Below are 20429 nucleotides of genomic sequence, written 5' to 3' on the forward strand. Positions count from 1 at the left end.
TGAATACATTCTAGATACAGTAAAGTACAGGCACAATGCTTTTACAGTATGTTAGTAACTGACCTCCGGTCAATGCTTTGTGCAACTCATACCAGAGTTCTGCACTGGTTAGAATATTCTTATAAACTTTTGCTTTAAAGGACCTATCAGAAGTTTAAATTTTTTTTATTGTTTTATGTCTGATGCTATGGCCCTCACACTGTTTCTGAGTTATACTCTCATATTTGGTTGTCTGTCTGCACTTTTTCCTGATGTGACGGGTTGGTGTGAATATTATTTAAGAAAAGGGTGTGAATATGAGGCTGAGGCGGTCAATCATAAGGTATCGTTTCTATTGTTGTTTTGCTTCTTTAATGCCTCTGTTACAGGAAAAAGGATATAACAGGTCAAATGTGCCGAGTACAGAGCTTGACATCATTATTCATGATGATTCCGGGAGCTCCAAAATGGTTTAAAGTGCCACTGTCATTTAAAAAAACTTTTGACATGTCAGAGAGACAGGCCAATCTTGATAACTGTCACATGGTCTGCAGACCATGTGTCCAACTAATCACGTGACACAGAGCCAGGAGAGAACTGCACTGAGTGCAGATATCTCCCAGCTCCTCATTTTTAGGGTCAGTTCACATGTACAGACTCGCAGCCTAAATCTTGCTGCGAGTCTGTCAGGTCCTGGCAGTTCACTGTCACTAATTCTGCCGGCCCCTTAACCCCTTCTACTGCCGCCCGGCTCCCACTCCGCTCCCGCTCTGTATACATTACCTCTCCTTGCTGCACGGGGTCCCGGCTTACTGCTCTCCCGCCCGGCCAATCAGTGTGTTGACCAGCCGCAGCCACTGATTGGCTGGGTGGAAGAGCAGTACGCCGGGACCCCGTGCAGCGAGGAGAGGTAATGTATACAGAGCGGGGGCCGGGCGGCAGCAGAAGGGGTTAAGGGGCCGGCAAAATTACATACACACAGCGGTCGTTCAGACGCGAGTATGTAGTGACAGTGAACTGCCAGGACCTGACAGACTCGCAGCGAGATTTAGGCTGCGAGTCTGTACATGTGAACTGACCCTAAAAATGAGGAGCTGGGAGAGTGCAGTTCTCTCCTGGCTCTGTGTCACGTGATTGGTTGGACACATGGTCTGCAGACCATGTGACAGTTATCAAGATCGGCCTGTCTCTCTGACATGTCAAAAGTTTTTTTAAATGACAGTGGCCATTTCGGAGCTCCCGGAATCATCATGAATAATGATGTCAAGCTCTGTACTCGGCACATTTGACCTGTTATATCTTTTTTCCTGTAACAGAGGCATTAAAGAAGAAAAACAACAATAGAAACAATACCTTATGATTGACCGCCTCAGCCTTATATTCACACCCTTTACGCTGCGAGTCTGTACGTGTGAACTGACCCTTATGATCGTTCTTATGAATATGACTCTCGGACATGTCAAAAGTTTTTTAAAGTATTAGTGACACTTTAAATCTTCGCACTAGTGTACTGTTAGCGCAACTGTACAGTATTGCAAATATTTAAACCGTTTTGAAGCTCCTGTCATAATCATAAATGATTATGTTGGGAATTCTAAAGTCAGTTAAAAAGAAAACAGAGCATTTCACACTAACATGGGCAGGGGTTACTGTGTAGCACAGCCAAATGGCCACCAAACTTGAGAGCTTCTCAATTTATAGAGCATGGAGCCTTCCCCTTTGTGGGTACCTGAATGTGGGCATGGTCTAATAATCAGTCTGAAGCAGGAAACAGGTGGATAGTAGGTGACTACTTTTGATCTATTTATTGCTTCAGACCAAGCCTGAGTTATCTATGTGTTTTTTTTTGTCTGTCAGATTCTATGTAAATACCAAATTATGGATACATACAATGCTAATCTAAATTACATCAATGTGTCGCCATAAGGCATTTAAAGTTTTTAGATTATTATTTTACATAACATTTTTATGTTTGTAAACAATGCATGTACTTTGGCATCAGCATAATCCCTATGTTGTACACCTAGTTACGCCAGCATCTGAACACCAGGCAGCTCCGCAGTGTTCAGAATTCTAAAAACCAACCTGCTCAGTCTCTAAACAAACTCACAAAAGCACAATTTCCAGGGCATCCTATTTGGATGAAAGTAAGAGATTCATCCAAGAATTTCAGAGGACAAAAAACTCATCAGGTGTGTCAAATCCCTGACATTCACAAACCATGAGGGGAAAGCCACACACGCTGACTTAAGCACTAAAGTATGGATGCTTTAATTAATCCGGGGTGAATTTAATTGCTTCAGTTAAGTGGAAATCGGGTTAAAAATGATGCAGTGCATGCTGAGGTGTGTTAAAAACATGACATATGAGTTGAAGAAATCGATAAATTAAAAGTGCACAGATGTTTTAATTAAACCCAGGGAAGTTAAACAAGATCGCTTGAGACTTTTAAGCCTATGATTAATTCAATTAATTTAAAATACCTGTAGTGAGCGGAGCCTCTGTTCTACAGTTATGAAAGTTTTTATTATTATTTGGAGTGGAAGGACATAGGCTTTTTGACAACTACCAAAATTATTTTTTTTCCTGATGTAATTAAGAATTAACAAGCATGTGAGTGTCCTGACCACTTCGTAAACATCTATCCAATAGACTTTGCATTGCCTTGTCCTTTCTTATTAATCCTTGGGTCGATAGCCCAAAGCTTAAAAACTGTACAAAGAAACAACTGATGACCAGTCGCCAATAAAAAAGACGAGATATACTCTACATTATAAGGAGCCTTACATTTGATATAAATTGTAAGAATATGAAATATATTAATATGAAAATGGATCAAAAACCATTTTTTTTCATATTTAATCTGTGCACGTAATAACTGTGCCTGAATGTACATGAAAACTTATATAAATATATAAAAAACTAAATATAGAAATCCCAGACATTTCTCCTTTAATGCCTTTTACTCCCTTGATCATACTTTTTCTCAAACTGCAATTAAAACTGTGAAATATGTCAGAATGTATTGTATATCCTAGGAGATCTGCCATTTCTCTCTTCTTTTCCTTTTGCTCTAAAGACAACTGGCTGCAGAAGGAGCTTCCCCTCGCACCGCCCTGCCTACAGCAGGACACAAATTATGTTAAGCCCCATCCCTTATACCCTTGAGCGTATTTGTTGGCGTGTCTTTACAGCAAGCTGATGGGTAGACTATTTGTTCACTATCTTTGTAACATATCTATGTACAGTACTGTCTGTATCTGTATGTGCTTAAGGGTAGTACCCACCAGCCCCTACAGCTGCTGTTCCTGTCCTGGTTTGTACTGTAGCTTTCTGGTTCCTATAACATACCACCACAGCAAGGACTGCCCCTTTTAACCAATCACTGGCTTCAGCTGTGTAATTCCTCAGTTACTGATTGGCAATTCTTTTGGAGACAACACATAACAGGGTCACAAGAACCAGGAAAAGGTGACAATGACAAGAAGACACCAGGAGCTGCCATAACGGCATCTGTGGGGTATTAAAGTAGGTAAGTATTACTTATACATTACCCTGAATCATATATATATATATATATATATATATATATATATATTTATTCTGGGAACATTTCTTTAAATCTAAGAACTAAACCACTGTACAATTATAATAGATAAAGGTTTCCAAGTTTTCGCACTCCTCTGTGTGCAAACAAAATTCTTAACATAGAAAAATTGACTTTCACTATATATAGTTAAAGTTGAGAATTAAAGCGGCTCCTGATACTGACTAAATATAAGACTGTAGCTTCCTCAGAGACAAATATGTGCATTTGCTTTATATAGTCATGGAAGAATTTTGTAGTTTTCTCAAATAATGGCATTTACTTCTCATTTACTTGTCCCAAGCTGACTACTTTCAGACTAACTGCACTATTTATAAAGATGCATGTCGCTCAATGACAGTATTCCAACATAAGCCTTTGTAGCAAGTGCATCTAATATAAGGACAATTTAATTTTGGCACTGTATTAGTCTTTTTTCAGATGCCCTTTTCATGTGAAAGTAAGACTTGGCATTGCTCATTTTATTTTCTGTGCTTATGATTTTTATTGCTTCAAAAATGTCAGAGTTTTTTGCAATGGGCTGCAAAACCCGGCTTGTTTACCAATTAATAGTCTCTATTTTTCTACTTCCCATCATGTTAGATTTTGTTATGAGGGAAAATTGCATCAAACTCAATAGGGAGTGAAAGTGGCAAAATCATAAGGAATCAAGCACCCACCAAGCTACTGTTGTGAGAAAAAGCCTGCTCTCAGCATCACTGTTTGCTCTTAAGCCTTCAAGCCTTTAGGTACACACAGCTGCCATTTGCTTCAAACCTCTGAAAGAAAATGACGGCACATACCAAACAGTTTTGTGCAAAACAAATTCTAAATGACTTCCTTGCTCAGTAGAATCTGGACTGACTAAACATGTTTTGTTCCCACTTCACCGGTAATTCTTGGACAACTTCTCCATTAGTGGATGGAAATGAACAGGATTTAACAGATGAACTGGTTGGAGCTTTGTTATGGTTTTTACATCAGAATATTAATATTTTTGGTGAACATAAAACTTTTGAGTTCTCAAATGTCATTGAGAACCACTGTTATGTCTACGCCACTGACCTCAGTGCAGTCCTATGCCCGTAAAGTACGGCTTTTAGCCGTGATTCAGTGTGCATGTTTTCTACCAATCTGAACTGTGTCTTATTCCAACACTTGCTGTGTGGTGATTGACCGGTTCCACCACACCCATCTGGTTTCTTCTGCTAGCATTAACCAGACTGCAGATGGTTTAGACTGAGTAGTGATGAACAGTTGCCTTCTCCACTTATCTCCCTTCCCTGTCAGTCTGTATTCTGTGTGGTCTGGATGTCAGAAGGGTGGTCCAACCATTCTCTGGACCAATAAGTATTGGAATTGTTTAGAATTCTGACCTCTGTACCTGTCCTTCTTACCTTTGTTTTTGCCTGCTGTTTTGTACTGTTCTGCAATCTCCGGATTGACCTGTATCTGACAGTTTTTTTATTGTGTTTGTTTGTCTTGTGGCGTTCCGTGTTTCACAGTGTAGGGACCATTGCCCAGTTGTCGCTGACTGCCTAGGGTCAGGCTGGCAAGTAGGCAGGTCTTGGGGGACTTAGGGCTAGGACTCACACTGTCTGTGCCTGTATTCAATCTAAGTCCCAGGTTTCCTCACAATCTTCATTTTTTTTTTATACCTGTTGTATGTAACAATTTCTTATCTGACAGTCTCTAGAGAAAATGGCTGTCATACAGTAGGTTTGAGGACATATAGCTACCACAAGGAGAAAACACTATAAAATTGCACTTATTACATGATAAGGCTATGTTCACATTTGGTATAACACCGTCCGTTGCACAGCAAAGGACTTTTATATACTGCCAGACACCAGGCGGTGATCGGCACGTTCTTGCTGCCGATACCGCTGTATCGGCTGCGGGAACATTATATTTTTACAATTGAATTGCGGGCACCGTTGGGTGTGCCCGCAATTCAATTGTAAAAATATAATGTTCCCGCAATTAACCATCATCAATTAACCATCAACTACAATGTAAAGTATGGTCATTGTTTGGCACTAAAAGCAATGGCTGTTTTACGTATTAGACAATGGCCATTGTTTTGACTATCAAACGGCCGTTGTTCAATACAATACAACGGCCGTTGTTTGCATTGACTTCAATGCAAATCATTACTTTAAGAAAATAAACGGCTGTTGTGTAAATTGAAAACAACAGCTGTTTTACCAAGAAACCCTATTATATTATACAAAGTGCTCATGCATGTATGTGGTGGCTAGACTGCTTTGTGTTATGTTAAAAACTTAGTTATTTGGCAGTTTTGTTTTACACAATAAGGTGCAAAAATGACCATTTTGTCCCCTTTGAATTATATTGAATTTATTGGGAAAACTGCTCTTTGTTTCCACACACTTTTTTACCACCATTATAAATCATAAAATGAATACCCACCTCTGGGACCCGCACCTATCTTCAGATCAAGGACTTTCCCTCCCTCTTTGACCTGTTTGTTTCCATTGAAGGTGGTCAGGGAGCTGAAAACAACCAATGCATGCAACTTGCATAATTTCCGCAATTCCCATTGACTTTAATAGGAGTGGTATATATGGCTGAGGGTACCTAACTCCAACATAGTCAGGGATCAGGTATGTCTATTCCAGGAGCAGGAGACAAGTGGGTAAAACTGCATCAAAATGTAAACTCTGAACTGGGCACGTGATACATACAGTGCACCACTTGGGTGTGAATGGGAATTCAGGATATTTTAATGTTTCGCACATAAAAGTGGAACACTATAAAAAGTAAATTTGTTGGAATGGCTGCTCAAAATTTCAGTATCATATCAGCTTTTATATTCAGAGAAACTTTTGGGTGATTCCATTGAGGTTGCACCTTGAAGGTCATGGTATATATTGAGTCTTGTTTTCCTAATGAGCACCATGTTATTATTCTCTTTGTATTGCCCATAACATTTTCTCCTTTAATGTGGTGACATTGATTCATGGATTTACCCCACTATAATTCATATAGTGATATCAATCACCCAAAGCCATGGGCTGTCAGCTCGGGGTGCAATTATTGTGTGTCTCAACCATTTAGATAAGATGGATATGTGTGATCTATTGCGCACATTATTTCGCTATTTGCAAGAAGACAATAGATGCATTCTCCTAGTCTTCTCTATTTTGTTATTTACTTTTTACATGTTAAATAATGACTTCAGAAGTCTCTGCCCTTGCCTGCTTATATTGTGCTCTGTTGCTTTATCTTCTATAATTCATAAGCTGGTAAGGTAAATGCTCGTATATTGTGAGCCTAGGGCACACACTTCTACTTTCATGGTACATTATACAAGTAAATGTGTCTAGCGACGAGGACACACAACACAAAATGAATATTAATTGTTTGTCCTTGTCCAAGTTCTTTCATTAAATGCCTCTGTTATTTCAGGAATGGAAACGGAAAGTTCACTGCTAAATGTTCTGGCCAAAAACAAATGAAGATACATTCTAAGTAAAAAAGGTGCTGCTAAGTTTTCCCCCCGATTACAGCTTTATAAAAAAAAAACAAATATATTATATTACTATGCCGCCAATAGACTTCTATCTTGCCTGATATTTTACAAAGAGCAATACAGATTCCATATAAATCTGACATGTTATTTTCCATCACACCATATTACACAGGTGTCCCAGAGGACACTATGTCTGTCATATGTCATCATATGGGGGCACTGCCTCATAGTACAGAGATTGTTTCTCCATAACAGGCTCCATGCATACAAAACTATTTTGCCTTTCCAACTAAACCTTCAGTAAGCTACCTTAAAGCAAATGTACCAGCAGGTACATCGCTTTAAGATTTTCACATCAACCGGGCCATGGTTCAAAAGTAGGACCACGCAGCGGCATCTCAGTGCAGGCGCTGGTATATTGATGTAAAAATCTTAAAGAGATGTACCTACTAGTACATTCACTTTAACCAGACAACCAGATAGATATAAAAGCTATACTAAACCTTTAAAGGATTGTATTCTCATCTCATAAAGTGATGTTATATTACTAAGATATACTGTCATTTTGTGATTGGTGATGACCTGACCTCTGGGCCGTTCACTGATCCTAAGAATGAATAGACTGCATCCCCTTCAAGTTTTTACCTCCATAGAAGCACTTATGGCAAATAGTGTTCAGGGAACTGTAGCTTGGCTACATTTACCTGAATCTGGATATGGCAGATGCCCAGAGAAAGCCATAGCATGCATAGTGCCTACAGTAAAATTTGTTGTAGAAGGGATTATTACATAGTGATGCTTTTTAACTTTTAGGCTGGGTTCACACTACGTATATTTCAGTCACTATTGTGGTCCTCATATTGCAACCAAAACCAGGAGTGGATTAAAAACACAGAAAAGATCTGTTCACACAATGTTGAAATTGAGTGGATGGCCGCCATATAACAGTAAATAACTGCCATTATTTCAATATAACAGCCGTTATAACAGCAAATATTTGCCATTCAACGGCGGCCATCCACTCAATTTCAACATTGTGTGAACAGATCCTTTCTGTGTTTTTAATCCACTCCTGGTTTTGGTTGCAATGTGAAGACCACAATACTGACTGAAATATACGTAGTGGGAACCCAGCCTTAGGTTAGATCTCTTATTTTCATTGACTATTAATATTATTACATCCATTAGAAACAGGTGACCTGCACCAGTAGCTTTATATAAGGAGCAAAGTTCAATATACAGTCACTAGGATCCCCTGAGGGGTGATACTGGTCACGTGAGTGGTGCTCAGGCAGAAACAAACAGTATGAAATATGCGTATGAAAGAATAATCCGGAACTCACCCACTGCAGTAACTTCAAGGTGGTTTATTGCAGTATGTAGCATTCACTCCTGGCTAGAGGAAGGGGATTATCCGAAACAGCTGTCCCAAGATGAGTAATTTCACCTGCATGTCTCCCTCCCTGCCAATGCTACTTGCTGCAATAAACTATCTTGAAGTCACCGCGGTGGGTGAGTGACGGATTATTCTTTCATACTTTATAAATATTAATGCTACTGCATCCAAAATGGGGCTGAACTTCATATTGATGCTTGTGGTTTTGGAATGGATAATCCAACAAACTCATGTACCAGATGTCCATGTAGTGATGGCTATATAGTGCCAAAATGTAATTTTTCCCTACCTGAGTATGAAACCGAGCAGTGTCTTGATAGTTTACGAGCTCTATTATATTTGTATATGTCTGTTTATTCAGAGTGGAGGTTTGTAACTCTCTATATAGTCATCTATATAACTGTCACTATGTGCTGCAGTACTGTATTTCATACACAAAGTCTGTTTCATGCATCATTAATTATCTTTTTTAAGCACCAACATCCGTCACAACGTCCATAAACGGGCTATGAGTTCCTATTATAAAATTATAAGTGTAATCCTTAGATTGCATCGGATTGATTCTAATAAAAACATTGCCAGTGTTTGCAATAAGGGAAAGTAATGACACAAAAATAACAAAACTTGCAAAGGCAAAGTACTTGAATAATGACAGTTATTACACGAGGTCAAAAAGCCGCTTTGATAGAACTTAATGTAAATTGCTCCAAGGGAAAAAAAAGGAGGCAATTTTAGTGTGAGATATTAACCCAAACAGATTGCTTATTATAATGCATAATCAATAAAACTTAACTGCTAAGTGCTACTCTAGATGCAACTATCAGGATGCTTCTGTATCGTTTCTTCCTTGTATTTCTAGATGAACTGTTGCATAATGGAACAATTTACTTCACAGGAAACAGTATTTCACATTGGCTCGTCACATAAAATTACACACCACAGGGTGGACAGACAAAAGACCTTGTTAGCCTGATGGTCAAAGGATCAACCCTTTCAGTAGTGCCAGCTCTGAATACGCTGTACAGTGGTTGGCGCCTTAAACAATTAAGACTTTGCTGTCCTGAAGAGAGAATTACACTTGATGTCAGCATGTAACTACTCCAAAGTGCCACGTGCTGATTAACTTGGTCATGACCTAGAAGATCAAGTGCTTTTATAGGGTTTTCCAATTAAAACATGTCTATGTCTCATAATGTCCGCCCCCCCCCTTCTTTCATAGACGTTCCAGATACTGACTGCAGGAGGACCCTAACTTATTGTCTGTATAGACGACACCTCATAGCCCAGGTGGTGTATTACAATTAAGAAACTTTCTCTGTCTAAGGCCATGTTCACACAATGTATGTGTTACATAAATTTATTCAAAAAAAGGTAGAAATCAACTGCACGCCAGAGTCTTTAGCTAAATAATGTTTATACAGTCATCACAGGGTGGATTTCTAACAACATCTGGGTGCTGGGATACCTAAAGGGGGATCCTGAAATTTATATGTAAATATTGGCAGCTGTATTGAGCCACTGAGACCATACAGTAGAATCTAGTTTGGGAACCCTAGTTCTGATATATTTGTTAAAAATGTATTTATTTTTGGCTGTGTTTTCTTACCAGGTTAAAGGGGTAATCCAGCGAAAATATTTTTCTTTCAAATCAACTGATTTAAGAAAGTTATATAGCTTTGTAATTTACTTCTATTTAAAAAGCTCAAGTCTTGCAGTACTTATGATCTGCTGTATGTCCTACAGGAAATGGTGTTTTCTTTCCAGTCTGACCGTGCTCTCTGCTGCCACCTCTGTCCCAGACAGGAACTGTTCAGAGCAGCGAATCACCATAGAAAACCTCTCCTGCTCTCTGGACAGTTCCTGTCTTGGCCAGAGATGTCAGCAGAGAGCACTGTGTCAGACTGAAAAGAAAACACCATTTCCTGCAGGACATACAGCAGCTGATAAGTAAGGGAATACTTGAGATTTTTGAATAGAAGTGTAATACAAATCTATATAACTTTCTGACACAAGTTGATTTGAAAGAAAAAGATTTTCGCTGGATAACCCCTTTAACCTAATATTGAAACAGGAAACTCAGCTCTGCTACATCTGTACATCTGTATAGTAAATCCAAATCTAAAAGACTTTGCCACACAGAACTCTGTCTACTTTGTTGAAACTTTTCGCCCGCAATAAAAATGTGATTATTCCGTAGACGCATTTGTCTTCTGGTCCATAAGAAGCGACCGTATGATTTCCAATTTAACAGGGAATCTATGTTTGATTTTTTCTCTAGAGAACAAAATTCTTTTTAGTGTTCTAGGGGTAAACACTCTTTTTTTTAACGGTAATATGAATAAATAAGCAATCACTAGACGCTGCTTCATGTCATGTTCCTCTTATTGTTTGGTAAAATAATTTTGAAACCTTGACGTCATGCATCAGTCCTGGAATATTAATGCTGTCCCCAGTTTGTCTATACAGTCACAACTATAACTAGAATCTCCTTCAATTGTGGCAAAGCTTCAGTTTACTGCCTTAGTGCTGTGTCTTTATAATCTGGACAAAGTACAATGGCTTGGTGATGTAGACAATAGATATAAGCAGACATAGGAATTAATAAACACATATATTTTTGTATAAATCACAGCCGTTGTTACAATCGGCAACAACGGCCGTGGTAATACAAAAATATACATAGTGTGAACATAGCCTCATTCTGTATGAAATTGATGCCAAGTTTTGTATCAATGAAAAATAAGGACAATTGGTGCCCAAGACATCTTGCTTATGATCTTATTTTATTCTAGCTACTTATGTGCTTACATATCAGCTTGCATCACCCTGCATTCTGAAAAATAGATTCTTCGACTACAGATACAGATCCTCCAGATACTAGGTTAAAACGTCCTTCATGAATCTGGACTTTAGCATTACAAATCAGCATGTCAGCACTCCATAACCTTGAAAAGTCACTTAAGAAGGATCAAAAACTATCATCCAAGGCATGAATTAATTGTACAATGCCTACTTTGTAATTGTATTAGTTTCTGTGCAAGCCTCTCATGTAAAGAAACAAAGGGCACTTCAAAAGCATCCACTTGGCAACCGTTTCATCATCAGACTGGTACTGGCACGGTGCACTCAGCATACTGGTGAAGCTTTGAGATACAAGACTTAGAGTCTCATGGATAAGGTGGTGTATATAGAGAAAAGATTAACTGCGTCTTTACAATGTTCCAGTGATCTGTGTCAGGGACATCACAGGGCCGAGTTACCTTGTATTGATTGCCATCACGTTTTTACTACAGGCTGCTTTGACAGGCATGCCTCTGCAAAACCAAGAAGAAGGGTAATGCAGGTGGGAAAGGACAATGTGATGTATGGCAGCAGTAATATTCAATAACAATGTAGCTAAAAATATCCCAGGATGGTGGTTTATTCCGTCCTCGCCTGTGCTACCATATCTATTACCATTGATATTCCATTACATTGTGTTATTCTCATGATATCAGACTAAACTTCGCTCTTGTGTCCTTGATCTGAGGTGATGGGTTAAACACTGTTTATGGACATGAACTAAGTGTCAAAATGTATTGTTAAGTAGGAAGCTTTCTGCACTATATGTACTTATCTGTCTGAGGCACAAACAGGCTGGAAAAGAGATGCTATATAAGCTATGCATGCTAAGTCCTATGGTTACAGTCACTTGGGCACATAGCTTGGTACTATATACACAGCTCACAATAAGAGTAGGAGTGGCAGTGTGGCACAGTTCTTGGGTGGTTAAAGCAATAAAATCACTACAGACTATGCAGGGCACAAGGATGGCTTGGGGGTCAGTCAGAGGTATATATGTACAAGTACTGTATACTGTACATGCCTCAGTCTCTCTCTGATTATAGTCTATACCCGGTCACCTATCCCCTGTATTGGTAATAGACCACAGTGTAAAGGCCTCAATATCTCTAGGTATAGTCCATGGCCCGCTGAGTAATTTTTCCCTATACATCACACTTGTCTCACTCAGGTTACTCTCTGACAGGTCTTTTTGTTCCACTGCACCATATACAGTAGCTGGCCAACAAACTTTTTTGGCATCAATCACACATACAGTATATATACCTAGCACCTATGTCCTCTTCAAGCACCACCCTACAGTACTTCTACAAAGGTTCTTCATCCCTCTGAACACCATTGCAGTAGCAGCAAACACTTACAATAATGCAATGGCATGACAGCGTAGCAGCGTTGCATCAATACATGCAGCGTTTTTGTCTGGCAAATTTATAGATCTGCCTGTATATGCATCAATTCATCCCACATAACCGGCTTGTTGCTTTCAGTATTTCCATCAAGATTGGCTGATATATGTGAACCCAGCCAGACAATGAGATTGCAGGCTGTATTCTGGAGACTGATGGAGATCAGACATGAAGAAATGGAATTGGCTCCATTCTCCTTCAAAGGTTCTCCGTTTCCAAGCCCTGGTGAATGTCAGTCTTCACCATCACTTAGTATTATTGTCATGAGATGGCAGATCAGCAGGTTATTGGTGCATTGTCAGTAACCTCAGTAACCTCAGCTTGGTAGAAAGTACAAGCTGTAACTGTAGAAGAACTTGAAAACAATGTTGTCTACTGCATATAAGTCATGGCTATAGCTGTGCACACATGAGCCCATTCATAACATTTGAATATGACAATTCCCTTGGATAATACAGCATTTACTGCATTATAAATGTCATTTTCTACAAGTGCACAGAATAATATACTTTTAAAAGTACTCCTGTTCTCAATGCAAGAACATATAAAAAATGCATACTGCGCAGCGCGGTGGTTTCAACACTGTCACAATGAATTCATTTTTAATAAGCATCTTACACTTGGCTGTATGATACTAGTACATGTAACGGTACACCACAGAATAACAATGTTTTCATGATAGATTCCCTTTAATGTTTCGCAGCTATGAAGCATCGTATGGAAAATACTCAAGATGATTGAGGCATGTCTGCAGAAAGGATAGAGAGATGCAACCACTGCCATTGTGCGCACACAATAAACCATGAACCCACAACAGATCTTCTAAAATGCAGGGACAATAAAGCTTCTAAAAGCTGCACTTATAGCCCTGTGCTTTTACGCAGGCCACGGATATACAGTCCATGAGTGAATATTTCAAAAAGACTCTTCTCCATTTATTCTCCAGAATTCATGTTACCCGCATTCTAAAGCCTTACAGATGTCTGCTTCAGAGACCCTTCCTAACATTACTTTACAGAATGGGTGGAAATGATTCTATTTGCCATATACTTTAGTGCTTAGTGTTTCTATATAGAGGACTATTCATTCCATCATGAAATGTTCTCTGAATCATAACTTACTAGATATACAGTATGTAGATATATTGCAATAGGCATGTCCTTACTTACATGTAACAATTGAAGGGGTTTTCCTGGACTTTTTATCACAATAATATCTGATCAGTGAGGGTCTTGCACCAACACTCCAATCAGCTGTGTGCTGGAGCCATGGCAGGCGCATCACACAGTATAGAGTATAGAGCTGGAGGCAATAGCTCCAAACATTGCTTAGTGGCCATTGAAGTGGTCGAGAACTGAGCTGCAGTAACCGAGCATGTAGAGATGAGCAAACTTTGCTTCATACATTGGCAAACCTGTCAAATCGATCTTTTGTAAAGTTCGAGTTTGTCCAAATCGAACCTTAAATGGTTTGTATAGTGAATATATATTGTTTTACACATGGCATGACTATGTTGTAATAAGTAAATATACACAAAAGAAGGTAGCGGGGGAGAAGCAATCAGCATACCTGGGGATCATGTCTATGCAAAGTTAGCTATGCATACTAAGTATATGCAACTTCTTACTCCCCTAAAATAAAATAAATTATATTATTTTAGGAGAATAAGCAGTTGCATACAGTTTGTTTTCTGTATGTTAGCTTTGCATAGACATGATCCCTGTGTATGCCAATTGCTTTCGCCTCCGTCACAGTCTTTTGTGTATATTTACTTATCACAGCCTGTTTTTGTTCCAATGTTGCTGTTTTTGTTTCCAACAGCATAATTGGAACAAAAACATGCTATAATAAGTACTGTAAATATACACAAAAGGAACTGGCAGGGGAGGAAGCCCATGGTAAATGCAGTGATCGATAAGTGGGTAACACCAGAGACCCATAGGAGGATGTGGACTGATAAGCAAAGGTTCTTTTTTGCTTTACTTGTGCGTTAAATTGTGCATCTGCTATCTTTACAAACTCGTTATGAACTGTGGCAAAAAAACTGAACTTTTTGCAAATTTCATAACGAATCTAGGTTCGTGAAGTTCGAAAACAGCACAGTCACTACACATTAGCTAACACTGTTTTTTTCTTTTCGTACTGTCTATCTTTGCATATGGATTTACTACACATGGGCATTATTAAAAAGGGGTCATACACTAAAGGTGCCTAAAGGTTTTTATACCAGGACTGCTTGGCTAATAGTTTGCCCCCAAAAAATGCATGGCTTTGTAATGGAGCTTAAAGGGTATACTGATCTAGGGAACTTAAGGCTGTGCAAATGGTATAGCCCCTCGAGCTACAACGATTGCATAACTCCCGGAGTCATTCAGATATTACTTAAGACTTTAGTGTAAAACACCAGTCTTTGTTAATTTCCCCCCTTGTGTGTTGAGTTCTGAATGCAGGAAACCTATTGTTCAGATATTGATAAAAATTCCTTTAGGGTGCATTCACAGGTACCGTATCGGCAGCAGATCCAATGGCGCAGATCTGATGTTGTGTGCAGTTATTTAGTTACACTGATATAAAATCTTGTACTGATATGCGGATCCTTAAAGGGGTTGTCCAAGATTTTTAAAAGTGCCCCCCCCGAACAGCACCACACCTGTCAATGGGCAGTTTCTAGTAGTGTAAAAATGTGGAAAGTAAAGAATGATGACAATAATAATAATTAGTATAAACAGGCAAGAAATCTGTTGAAAACCTACATCTCTGTCCATCCTAATCTGCTTAATGCAGTGAACAAAATGCCAGAAATTGACTGACACACTTTCTGTTCAGTAAGATAATATCACTGCAGATTGCCCTGTAGATACCAGGGTCATAACATATTTCTGGTTAACCCTCCTCGGCACCCATCCCATAAGGCCGACCAAGAAATGTCAGGCTAGAATATTAAGCCACGACATAACATCTGTATTTTAGCTCCAGACCATTGTATTTTAGCTCCAGATCATTTTCCTTTGAGGGGAATGGCTTCTTGATTGGAAGCAGAACTGACACCCAGCATCATATTACCACACTAATGCTGTGATGTGATTACTTATCGATGAAACAGAACCCTCCAGCCTTCAGCAATGCAGCACAGAGTACGGATTCCATCCCATTCACTGCAATGCTGCAGGTGAGGCCCATCCCTGCCTATAAAACCTCTAGTATTTATTAATTTATCCCGCTAAAGTAGACATTAAAAAGCCTAATAACATTTCCGCTGCATTGTTACTCAAATGTGTGCATCTACCCGAGGAGCGGATTGGAGGAAGCTACGCTAAGTAATGCTAATTTCTCACTCTCTGGAAAAAAGGGAAAAAAATGAAAAACCAGACTCTGATCATTAAGCGCCTATAGCGGCATTGCAAAGTCACAATTTGTGTGAATTGACTTAATGCAGCATTGGAAAAGCATGAAAGAGAAGTTCAGCAATGAATTAGTGATCTATGATGGAATGGCTCTATGTAGCCCCCTTTTGATTTGAAATGACAGTATGACAGACACACAACACAGCAACCTACTGCCGAGAGAAGCACACTGTAATCCTTATCAGTTATAAACATTGTCTCCACAAAAGGGAATATATCAATCAAATGCTTCCTGAGACACAAAGCGTATCCTTTAAAGTATATCATTATGGAAATGTTTAAACTGTGTTGTTCTCTCATTTTAAAGCACTCAAGGATGCCTCATGGTGTGATGAACAGTACATAAATATAATTTGTTCCCGCTCAATGCTTTTACACAGGGGACTCTTCTGCACTTGAAGGACATTAGAATTTATTCGCTGTAGGAAGAGTGGTTTTTACATATACGTCTTAGCGACAAAGCTGCAAAGTGGACTGCTTCATTTACAACTGTGCTAATAATGTGTAATAATTGGGATATGGATATAGTCAAAGGTCCCAGATCAGCAGATTTTCTAAAGGTGAATTAGACACAAAACTATGGTGCTGAGCTGATTTCACCAGAATCCCTGAGAAGCAGCAGCTAAAGGTAGCAAGGCTGTGAGCAATGGTCCCTGGGAAAAGTATGCAAAGGAAGAGAGCTGGCTCTAGGTTGCCACCTAGGGGTTGCTTTTTGTATTCTAAATAGATTAGAAAGAGGAACAGCTCTCTTAGTATATCAAGTCATTTACTTAAGCAAATACAGATATTTCATGTTTTTACATTGGTTATATTATGTAAAGAGATAGGGGGAGATTTATTAAACATGGTGTAAAGTGAAACTGTCTCATTTGCCCCTAGCAACCAATCAGATTCCACCTTTCATTCCTCACAGGCACTTTGGAAAATGAAAGGTGGAATCTGATTGGTTGCTAAAAACAACTGAGACAGTTTTACTTTACATCATGTTTGATAAATCTCCCCGATAGTATCTAAAATATAGGTTGTTGTTTTTAGGTTAAAAATGCTTATTTCTAGCTTCTCAACCATCTAAATTAATAGAAAGGCAAATAAAGCTAATGTTTTAACAGCATGTGTTTTCAGTCTGGGTGGCTAATATTGTATTATATACTATGAGGTGGGCAAATAGTGGCTTTTTAGGAGCCAGAATAATAGCTAGGTGCTGGTCGGGAGTATAGAAGACTCTTATGTCCCCATGAAGAAGTGTAGGTTAAAAACAACATCTATATACAACTGTGGCTGCCACAGAGAAAAAATGTGCAAACCACACATAGAAGCTAGTGCTACAGTAGTGTCCTATCACATGTACCAGGACAGTGACCATACAAATGTGCCAGAGCCCTGCCCGCACAGATTTAATGCCAAGCCGCACAGTCTCCCTTTAGTCACCTATGACCTCTCTGACACAAACCTAGATGCAAATAGCCAATCTATATTCGCTTAAAAGTAACTCAAATGAAGTCAGAGATTACTATAGGAGAAGATGGTGTTTGTTCCAGGACCGTTCCAGAATTCCTGTCTGACTAAATGAATGCTGGACATGTATTTAGAATGGGATTGGGTGGTCTCAAGTCTTCCAGTACTTATCAGCTGCTGTATGTCCTGCTGTTTTCCTTTCCAGTGTCAGACAATGTTCTCTGCTGCCACATCTGTCCATGTCTGGAACTGTCCAGAGTAGTAGAAAATTCCTATTGAAAACCTCTCCTGTTTTGGACAGTTCCTGACACAGACAGAGATGTCAGCAGAGAGCATTGTGTCAAATTGGAAAGGCAACATAATTTCCTGCAGGACATACAGCAGCTGATAAGTACTGGAAGACTTGATTTTTTTTTTAAATAGAAGTCATTTAGAAATCTGTATAACTTTCTAATACCAGTTGATTTAAAATACATTTTTTTCTATAAAATATCCTAAAATATCCCTTTAAACACTAAAGTATCCTAGCACTATGCAAAGAAATATGGACAGCACACTGGTTAAACTATTGGTTAAACTGTTGTCTTTGGTCCTGCCTGGAGTTGCATGTTCTTCCTGTGTTTGTGTGGATTGCTTCCAGATACTCCAGTTTCCTCCCACACTTTATACTGATAGAATTTAGTTTGTGACAAGGGGTCATGTGACACGCTTTGTACAGCACCGCAGAATATGTTGGCTCTATATAAATACATTATTTTATTGTTTCTGTCTCTTTATGGAAGGGGTGATAACTGTGCAGCGATAATATAAATGAGCTCTTATGTACTGCACTGGGTAACAGATCAGACACCATTAAAATGACTATAATAGTAGTGGCCATAAAAATAATAATGAAAGTATTAATATAATTCATTACTATCATGACAAAAGGATAATGAAAGGACAATATTACTGGTAACTATGTTATAGTTAAAAAAAAAGAAAAATTCTATTTACACAGAAATAAATGTCTGCACAAGTTTGGACTATCTGCGGCAATACATAGTTAAGCCTTAAACTTTTGTGAACCATCAAAGTGTGATTAATAGCAAAGCTAACAGTGAATGGTTCTGCAGAGCCGGCTCATTTTATATAAATTACACTTCATTCCTAGATCAGCAGTGCAGGTTTAATGCTCAAAAATGACAATTTATTCTTTGGAGGAGAACAAAGGGAAAGACTTTTACCCATACACAAGGCTGCTACCAAAGTGTTTTCCTCTTAATATTAATTTAGAGCTTTTCTTACGCTCACATTCAAAACAAGCCACGTCAACTAAGTGTCTATCTGGAGGCAGGAAATGTGTTCATTTACTCTCATAGGTTTCTATTAGAGGAGTTGTAAAAAAAAAAGTATGGGAAGTTTCGCAATCTGGTTCAGGGATTCACAATTTCTAGGTAGTCCTAATAGTGTAATGTCTCTTGTTGGTCACAAGATAACAGGACAGGACTTTGTTGGATGCTAACAGTGGCTCCCAGTACTCAGATACCCTGAGGACTTACTGTACAGTGGGGCCAAAATATATAACAACCAGATAGTCACAAGAATAAACAAGAACACACTTATCAATGCAAATAGGCAACTAAAAACAAGCAGCAACATTAGATTAGAGAAATCAATAATCAAGAAATCAATAATCAATAATGTTGAAAAGGATGATGGCACAATGAATGTTGAAGATAGCAGAAAGGAGTTGAACCAGATTGATGAACAAAAACTACAAAAGCTGACCCTATCGAGCACTGACTGAATCTTTCTCTAGACCTATTAGTGAACACTGAACCTAAAGGCCCTATTACATAAAACAGTTATCGGACGTACTTTGCCAATTACCGGCCATTCCGGCAACAATCTTTTGGTGTAATAGCTCATGCGGAAAGACAACAAGACAACAAGACATGCGCGAGGTCAACTGATCGATGTCCATAGCAACGGTCTGTTGGCCATCGGCTGTAATAATGCAACCTTCTATGGGCAATATAGACAGCAGCCCCTCCCACAGCTCTTCACAATCCCTCCTCCTTCCTCCTCACTGTTGGTGCGTGTAATAGCACTGACAGCGAGTGTGGAACGAGGAGTAATCGAACGCTGACCCTGACAGGTGGCACTGGCTTGCTCCTTAAAGTGTGCCTGTTGTTATAAAGTACTTTTGATATGTCACAGAGACATGTCAAAAAATTTTATCGATCTGGGTGTGAGTGTTCAGACTCTATCAGGAGATAGAATGTGGAGAGGACTTTTTTTTTTTTAAGTTCAGAGTGGAGAGTGGACATGCTGCAGCGCAACTTCTCCCTGCTCTATCTTCTGATCGGTATGGGTCTGAAATAAAAAAAAGTTTTAACATGTTTCTATGACATGTCAAAATTTTATTATAACAACAGGTACACCTTAATGTTAAGCTGTCTAATAGGGCCCTAACTGTTCCTGATCACAACCACAAACAATAGGAAGACTTAAGGACCCAGAGACAAAAACAAGGCTGGACAGTACTGAACCTAACTGTTCCTGAAAATGCCCCTGATAAAAACTGTAATATTCAGAACTGACCCTAACACAAATAACAGGAAGGCTCTAGGACCCAGAGACACAAAAAACAAGGCTGAACAGTACTGAACTATGAAGCGAAATACAAATGCGATAAGATCAAACTGGGGAAACAACAGCAACTACAAGATACTGAAATAAAGGTTGCAAGACAACCAACTGGACTGAAGAGGAACAAAACTAGGTTAGATCAAGGAACTAAAGAAATACAAAGGATGCTAGGTTTAAGTGCATATAGCTCTTGGTTGCTACGCTATGCTTGAAATGACAGTGTCCACTAAAA

The 20429-nt window shown here is 39.0% G+C and overlaps 1 protein-coding gene across 1 annotated transcript in view; it reads right to left on the reverse strand.

Moving 5' to 3' along the window:
• The window catches only part of TENM2 (teneurin transmembrane protein 2), a 750809-nt gene that overhangs the window by 161877 nt on the left and 568503 nt on the right, over positions 1-20429 (reverse strand). The window lies entirely within an intron of this gene.

The sequence above is a fragment of the Dendropsophus ebraccatus genome, chromosome 1 (assembly GCF_027789765.1).
Source record: "Dendropsophus ebraccatus isolate aDenEbr1 chromosome 1, aDenEbr1.pat, whole genome shotgun sequence".
Taxonomy (NCBI): Eukaryota; Metazoa; Chordata; class Amphibia; order Anura; family Hylidae; genus Dendropsophus; species Dendropsophus ebraccatus.